The 9024-nt window shown below is 38.0% G+C and overlaps 1 non-coding gene across 1 annotated transcript; it reads left to right on the forward strand.

Moving 5' to 3' along the window:
- Positions 1 to 7117: 7117 nt before the first annotated feature.
- Positions 7118 to 7221, forward strand: LOC112719170 (small nucleolar RNA R71). The gene has a single exon (XR_003161483.1). It is a non-coding gene; the product is annotated as a small nucleolar RNA R71 (small nucleolar RNA).
- The last annotated feature ends 1803 nt before the right edge of the window (positions 7222 to 9024 follow it).

Below are 9024 nucleotides of genomic sequence, written 5' to 3' on the forward strand. Positions count from 1 at the left end.
TCTAATACAATAGTAAAATGTCTTATTTATACTAGACTAGCTACTAGGGTTTACAGAAATAAGTAATTGATGCAGAAATCTACTTCCAGGGCCCACTTGGTGTGTGCTTGGGCTGAGCTTAAACTTTACATGAGCTGAGGCTTCTTTTGGAGTTGAACACCAAGTTGTAACGTGGATTTGACGTTCAACTCTGGTTCGTGACGTGTTTCTAGCGTTTGACTCCAGAATGCAGCATGGAACTGGCGTTGAGCTCCAGTTTACGTCATCTAATCATGAATAAAGTATGGACTATTATATATTGCTGGAAATATCTGGATGTCTACTTTCCAATGCCATTAAGAACGCGCCATTTAGAGTTCTGTAGCTCCAGAAAATCCATTTCGAGTGCAGCAAGGTCAGAATCCAACAACATTAGCAGTCCTTTGTCAGCCTTTTATCAGAGTTTTGCTCAGGTCCCTCAATTTCAGCCAGAAATTACCTGAAATCACAGAAAAACATACAAACTCATAGTAAAGTCCAGAAATATGAATTTAGCATAAAAACTAATGAAAACATCCCTAAAAGTAACTATATCCTATTAAAAACTACCTAAAAACAATGCCAAAAAGCGTATAAATTATCCACTCATCACAACACCAAACTTAAATTATTGCTTGTCCCCAAGCAATAAAAATCAATTAGGATAAAAAGAAGAGAATATACTATAAATTCCAAAATATCAATGAATATTAATTCTAATTAGATGAGCGGGACTTGTAGCTTTTTTGCTTCTGAACAGTTTTGGCATCTCACTTTCTCCTTTGAAATTTAGAATGATTGGCATCTATAGGAACTTAGAATTTCAGATAGTGTTATTGATTCTCCTAGTTAAGTTTGTTGATTCTTGAACACAGCTACTTTTATGAGTCTTGGCCGTGGCCTTAAGCACTTTGTTTTCCAGTATTACCACCAGATACATAAATGCCACAGACACATAGCTGGGTGAACCTTTTCAGATTGTGACTCAGCTTTGCTAAAGTCCCCAGTTAGAGGTGTCCAGAGTTCTTAAGCACACTCTTTTTGCTTTGGATCACGACTTTAACCACTCAGTCTCAAGCTTTTCACTTGGACTTGCATGCCACAAGCACATGGTTAGGGACAACTTGATTTAGCTGCTTAGGCCTGGATTTTATTTCCTTGGGCCCTCCTATCCATTGATGCTCAAAGCCTTGGATCCTTTTTACCCTTGCCTTTTGGTTTTAAGGGTTATTGGCTTTTTCTGCTTACTTTTTCTTTTTCTTCCTATTTTTTTTCGCAAGCTTTTGCTTTTTCTGGCTTCAAGAATCAATTTTCATGATTTTTCAGATTGTCAATAACATTCTCTTTGTTCATCATTCTTTCAAGAGCCAACAATTTTAACATTCATAAACAACAAGATCAAAATTATGCGCTATTCAAGCATTCATTCAGAAAACAAAAGTATTGTCACCACATCAATATAATTAAACTAAATTCAAGGATAATTTCAAAATTTATGTACTTCTTGTTCTTTTGAATTAGAAATATTTTTCATTTAAGAGAGGTGAAGTATTATGGAATTATTCATAGCCTTAAGACATAGTTACTAAATACTAATGATCATGTAACAAAGACACAAACATAGATGGCATAATAAGCATAAAAACCGAAAAACAGAAAAATAAGAACAAGGAATGAATCCACCTTAGTGATGGTGGTGCTTTCTTCTTGAAGAACCAATGATGTCCTTGAGTTCTTCTATGTCTCTTCCTTGCCTTTGTTGCTCCTCCCTCATTACTCTTTGATCTTCTCTAATTTCATGGAGAATGATGAAGTGCTCTTGATGTTCCACCCTTAATTGATCCATATTGTAACTCAAATCTTCTAGAGAAGTGTTGAGTTGTTCCCAATAGTTGTTGGGAGGAAAGTGCATCCCTTGAGACATCTCCGGGATTTTTTGGTGATGAACTTCCTCATGTGTCTCTTGGGTTCCATGAGTGGGCTCTCTTGTTTGATCCATCCTTTTCTTAGTGATGGGCTTGTCCTCCTCAATGGGGATGTCTCATTCTATGATGACTCCAGCTGAGTAACATAGATGGCAAATAAAATGAGGAAAAGCTAGCCTTGCCAAGGTAGAGAGCTTTTCAGCTATTTTGTAGAATTCAAGGGAGATGACTTCATGAACTTCTACTTCCTCTCCATTTATGATGCTATGAATCATGATGGCCCGATCCACAGGAACTTCAGATCGGTTGCTAGTGGGGATGATGGAGTGTTGGATGAACTCCAACCATCCTCTAGCCACAGGCTTGAGGTCCAGTCTTTTTAATTAAACCGACTTGCCTTTGGAGTCTCTTTTCCATTGAGCTCCTTCAACACATATGTCCATAAGGACTTGGTCCAATCTTTGATCAAAGTTGACCCTTCTTGTGTAGGGGTGTGCATCTCCTTGCATCATGGGTAAGTTGAATGCCAACCTCACATTTTTCGGACTAAAATCTAAGTATTTCCTCCGAACCATTGTAAGATAGTTCTTTGGATTCGGGTTCATACTTTGATCATGGTTCCTAGTGATTCATGCATTGGCATAGAACTCTTGAACCATCAAGATTCCGACTTGTTGAATGGGGTTGGTCAGAACTTCCTAGCTTCTTCTTTGGATCTCATGTCGGATTTCCGTAAACTCATTTTTCTTGAGTTTGAAAGGGACCTCAGGGATCACCTTCTTAGCCACAACATCATAGAAGTGGCCTTGATGGGCTTTGGAGATGAATCTCTCCATCTCCCATGACTCGGAGGTGGAAGCTTTTGTCTTTCCTTTCCCTTTTCTAGAGGTTTCTCTGGCCTTAGGTGGCATTAATGGTTATGGAAAAATAAAAAGCTATGCTTTTACCACACCAAACTTAAAATATTGCTTGCCCTCGAGCAAGAGAAGAAAGAATAGATGATAAAGAAGAAGATATGGAGGAGAGGGAGAGAAGATTGTGTTTCAGCCAAGGTGGAGAAGAGAGGGTTGTGTTATGTGAAAATGAAGAAGAATGGAGGGGTATTTATAGTGGAGGGAGAGGGGTTAAGGTTCGGCCATATTGGGTGGGTTGGGTGTTAAAGTGATTTTGAATTTTGAAGGTAGGTGAGGTTTATGGGGAAGAGAGGATGAATGTGAAGAAGAGGAGAGAGGGTGAGTTGAGGTAGGTGGGAATCCTGTGGAGTCTACAAATCCTGAGATGATCTTGTGGGGTCCACAGATCCTGATGTGTCAAGGATTTACATCCCTGCACCAATTAGGCATGTAAAACGCCTTTGCATACAATTCTGGCGTTTAAACACCGAAGTGATGCTTATGTTGGGCGTTCAACGCCCAACTGCAGCATGTTTCTGGCGTTGAATGCCAGTTCCATGCTTGTTTTTGGTGTTCAGCGCTAGCTCTCCTCAGGGTATATTCCTGGCGTTCAAATGCCATGATGCTGCTTGTTTTTGGTGTTCAATGCCAGATCCATGCTCTGTTATGGCGTTGAACGCCAGCCAGATGCTCCTTACTGGCGTTTAGACGCCAATAAGTCCTTCCTCCAGGGTGTGATTTTTCTTCTGCTATTTTTGATCCTATTTCTAATTTTAATATTTTTTTCGTGACTCCACATGATCATGAACCTAATAAAACATAAAAGAACAATGAAAATAATATTAGATAAATAAAAATTGGGTTGCCTCCCAATAAGCGCTTCTTTAATGTCAATAGCTTGATAGTGGGCTCTCATGGAGCCTCACAGGTGATCAGGTCAATGTTGTAGACTCCCAACACCAAACTTAGAGTTTGGATGTGGGGATTCAACACCAAACTTAGAGTTTGGCTGTGGCCTCTCAACACTAAACTTAGAGTTTGATTGTGGGGGCTTTGTTTGACTTTGTACTGAGAGAAGCTTTTCATGCTTCCTCTCCATTGTTAAAGAAGAAGATCCTTGAGCCTTAAACACAAGGTAGTCCCCATTCAATTGAAGGACTACTTCTCCTCTGTTAACATCTATCACAGCTCCTACTGTGGCTAGGAAAGGTCTTCCAAGGATGATGCATTCATCCTCCTCCTTTCTAGTGTATAAGATTATGAAATCAGCAGGGATGTAAAGGCCTTCAACCTTTACCAACACGTCCTCTACCAATCCATAAGCTTGTCTTACTGACTTGTCTGCCAATTGTAAGGAAAATAGGGCAGGCTGTACCTCAATGATCCAGCTTCTCCATTACAGAGAGTGGCATAAGATTTATGCTTGACCCCAGGTCACACAAAGCCTTTTTAAAGGTCATGGTGCCTATGGTACAGGGTATTAAGAATTTGCCAGGATCTTGTCTCTTTTGAGGTAAGGTTTGCTGAACCCATGTATCTAGTTCATTGATGAGCAAGGGAGGTTCATCTTCCCAAGTCTCATTACCAAATAACTTGGAATTCAGCTTCATGATAGCTGATGAGCGGATAACTTATACGCTTTTTGGCATTGTTTTTAGGCAGTTTTTAGTAAGTTCAAGCTACTTTTAGGGATGTTTTCATTAGTTTTTATGTTAAATTTACATTTCTAGACTTTACTATGAGTTTGTGTGTTTTTCTGCGATTTCAGGTAATTTCTGGCTGAAATTGAGGGACTTGAGCAAAACTCTGAAAAAGGCTGACAAAAGGACTGCTGATGCTGTTGGAATCTGACCTCCCTGCACTCAAAATAGATTTTCTGGAGCTACAGAACTTCAATTGGCGCGCTCTCAACGGCGTTGGAAAGTAGACATCCATAGCTTTCCAGCAATATATAATAGTCCATACTTTATTCGGAAATTGACGACGTAACATGGCGTTGAACGCCAAGTACATGCTGCTGTCTGGAGTTAAATGCCAGAAACACGTCATGATCCGGAGTTGAACGCCCAAAACACGTTATAACTTGGAGTTCAACTCCAAAAAAAGCCTCAGCTCGTGGATAGATCAAGCTCAGCCCAAACATACACCAAGTGGGCCCCGGAAGTGGATTTATGCATCAATTACTTACTCATGTAAACCCTAGTAGCTAGTTTATTATAAATAGGACCTTTTACTAGTGTATTAGACATCTTGGGACGATTAGTTCTCAGATCATGGGGGCTGGCCATTCGGCCATGCCTGAACCTTTCACTTATGTATTTTCAACAGTGGAGTTTCTACACACCATAGATTAAGGGTGTGGAGCTCTGCTGTACCTCAAGTTTCAATACAATTACTATTACTTTCTATTCAATTCTCTTTTATTCTTATTCCAAGATATACGTTACACTTAACTTTGATGAATGTGATGATCCGTGACACTCATCATCATTCTCACCTATGAACGCGCGTGACCGACAACCACTTCCGTTCTACTCTAGACCGGGCGCATATCTCTTAGATTCCCCAACAGAATCTTCGTGGTATAAGTTAGATAGATGGCGGCATTCATGAGGATCCGGAAAGTCTAAACCTTGTCTATGGTATTCCGAGTAGGATTCTGGGATTGAATGACTGTGACGAGCTTCAAACTCCTGAAGGCTGGGCGTGATGACAAGCGCAAAAGAATCAAGGGATTCTATTCCAACCTGATTGAGAACCGACAGATGATTAGCCGTGCTGTGACAGAGCATAGGAACGTTTTCACTGAGAGGATGGGATGTAGCCATTGACAACGGTGATGCCCTACATACAGCTTGCCATGGAAAGGAGTAGGAAGGATTGGATGACTGTAATAGGAAAGTAGAGATTCAAGAGGAGCACAGCATCTCCATACACTTATCTGAAATTCCCACTATTGATTTACATAAGTATCTCTATCCATTTTATTTTCTGTTTATTTTTATTAATCATATTTGATTTTCTAAATTCCATAATTTTATCCTCCTGACTGGGATTTACAAGATGACCATAGCTTGCTTCATACCAACAATCTCTGTGGGATCGACCCTTACTCGCGTAAGGTTTATTACTTGGACGACCCAGTACACTTGCTGGTTAGATGTGCGAGGTTGTGAAGAATGTATGTAAGCCATGGTATTGTGCACCAAGTTTTTGGAGCCATTACCGAGGATTATTCGAGTTGTGTGAAAGTATAAGTCACAATTTCGTCCACCAATAGCTCCTAGATATTGAGCAACTTGCTCTCTAGTTACATCTTCATCCTCTTCAGAGGAAGAATAGTCTTCAGAGCTCATGAATGACAGAAGGAGGTTTAATGGGATCTCTATGGTCTCTATATGAGCCTCAGATTCCCTTGGGTCCTCAATAGGGAACTCCTTCTTGCTTGAGAGACGTCCCATGAGGTATTCCTCATTGGGATTCACGTCTTCTCCTTCCTCTCTAGGTTCGGCCATGTTGATTATATCAATGGCCTTGCACTCTCTTTTTGGATTCTCTTCAGTATTGCTTGGGAGAGTACTAGGAGGAGTTTCAGTGATTTTCTTACTCAGCTGGCCCATTTGTGCCTCCAGATTTCTGATGGAGGACCTTGTTTCACTCATGAAACTTAAAGTGGCCTTAGACAGATCAGAGACTAAATTTGCTAAGTTAGAGGTACTCTATTCATAATTCTCTGTCTGTTGCTGAAAAGATGATGGATAAGGCTTGATATTGCTGAGCCTATTTCTTCCACCATTATTAAAGCCTTGTTGAAGCTTTTGTTGATCCTTCCATGAGAAATTTAGATGATTTCTCCATGATGAATTATAGGTGTTTCCATAAGGTTCACCCATATAATTCACCTCTGCTATTGCAGGGTTCTCAGGATCATAAGCTTCTTCTTCAGAAGATGCCTCTTTAGTACTGTTGGATGCATTTTTCCATCCATTCAGACTTTGAGAAATCATGTTGACTTGCTGAGTCAACATTTTGTTCTGAGCCAATATGGCATTCAGGGCATCAATTTCAAGAACTCCCTTCCTTTGAGGCGTCCCATTATTCATGGAATTCTTCTCAGAAGTGTACATGAACTGGTTATTTGCAACCATGTCAATAAGTTCTTGAGCCTCTGCAGGCATTTTCTTTAGGTGAATGGATCCACCTGCAGAATGGTCCAGTGACATCTTAGAGAACTCGAATAGACCATAATAGAATATATCTATCATGGTCCATTCTGAAAACATGTCAGAAGGACATCTTTTGGCCATCTGCTTGTATCTCTCCCAAGCTTCATAGAGGGATTCACCATCTTTTTGTTTGAAGGTCTGAACATCCACTCTAAGCTTGCTCAGCTTTTGAGGATGAAAGAATTTAGCCAAGAAGGCCGTGACCAGCTTATCCCAGGAGTTCAGGCTATCTTTAGGTTGAGAGTCCAACCATGCTCTAGCTCTGTCTCTTACAGCAAAAGGGAAAAGCATGAGCCTGTAGACTTCAGGATCTACGCCATTAGTCTTAACAGTCTCACAGATATGCAAGATCTCAGTTAAAAACTGGTAGGGATCTTCTGATGGAAGTCCGTGAAACTTGCAGTTCTGTTGTATTAGAGCAACTAGTTGAGGTTTTAGCTCAAAATTGTTTGCTCCAATGGCAGGAATTGAGATGCTTCTTCCATCAAACTTGGAAGTAGGTGTAGTATAATCACCAAGCATCCTTCTTACATTATTGTTGTTGGGTTCAGCTGCCATCTCCTTTTCTTGTTCGAAAATTTCAGCAAGGTTGTCTCTGGATTGTTGTAATTTAGCTTCTCTTAGTTTCCTCTTCAGAGTCCTTTTAGGTTCTGGATCAGCTTCAACAAGAATGCCTTTTTTCTTGTTCCTGCTCATATGAAAGAGAAGAGAACAGAAAAAGAAGAGGGATCCTCTACGTCACAGTAAAGAGGTTTCTTGTTATTAGTAGAAGAAGAAAGGGGATAAAGAAAGGAGAATCCAAACACAAGGGTGAGGATAAGGGTAGTGATTTGAGATGAAGAGAAGTGTTAGTAAATGAATGAATAAATAGAATAAGATGAGAGAGTGAGAAATTTTCGAAAATAAATTTTGAAAAGGAGTTAAATGATTTTCGAAAATAAAGATAAGAAATAAAATTAAAATTGAAAATTAAAACAATTGATTAATTAAAAAAAGAATTTTTGAAAAAGAGGGAGGTATTTTCGAAAATTAGAGAGAGAAAAGTTGTTAGGTGGTTTTGAAAAAGATAAGAAATAAACAAAAAGTTAATTAGTTAGTTGAAAAAGATTTGAAAATCAAATTTGAAAAGATAAGAAGATATTTTGAAATCAAATATTTGAAAAAGATAAAATTTTGAAAAAGATATGATATAAAAGATAAGATAAGAATGATTTAATTTTTAAAATTAAAATTAATTATTTGACCAACAAGAAACTAAAAGATATGATTCTAGAATTTAAAGATTGAACCTTTCTTAATAAGAAAGTAACAAACTTCAAATTTTTGAATCAATCACATTAATTGTTAGTAAAGTTTCAATTTTGAGATAAAGATAAGATAAGGATTTTGAAAATAAATTTTAAAAATTTCGAAAATAATACAAAAAATGAAAAAGATTTGATTTTTGAAAAAGATTTTGAAAAGATAAGATTTTTAAAATTGAAATTTTGACTTGACTAACAAGAAATAACTAATTTTAAAAATTTTTTGACTAAGTCAACCCAAAATTTCGAAATTTTTGAGCAAATTAAGGAAAAGATATTTTTTTGATTTTTAAATTTTTAATGATGAGTGAGAAAAACACAATTATGACCTAAAACATGAAAATTTTGGATCAAAACCAATGATGCATGCAAGAGCACTATGAATGTCAAGATGAACACCAAGAATACTTTGAAGATCATGATGAACATCAAGAACATATTTTTGAAAAAATTTTTATGCAAAAAAACATGCAAGACACCAAACTTATAAATCTTTAATGCTTAGACAATATGAATGCAAATATGCATATGAAAAATAATAAAAGACACAAAACAAGAAAACATCATGATCAAACAAGAAGACTTACCAAGAACAGCTTGAAGATCATGAAGAACACTATGAATGCATGAATTTTCGAAATTTGCAAGAACAAAATGA

This window comes from Arachis hypogaea, chromosome 10 (genome assembly GCF_003086295.3).
Source record: "Arachis hypogaea cultivar Tifrunner chromosome 10, arahy.Tifrunner.gnm2.J5K5, whole genome shotgun sequence".
In the NCBI taxonomy this organism is placed as follows: domain Eukaryota; kingdom Viridiplantae; phylum Streptophyta; class Magnoliopsida; order Fabales; family Fabaceae; genus Arachis; species Arachis hypogaea.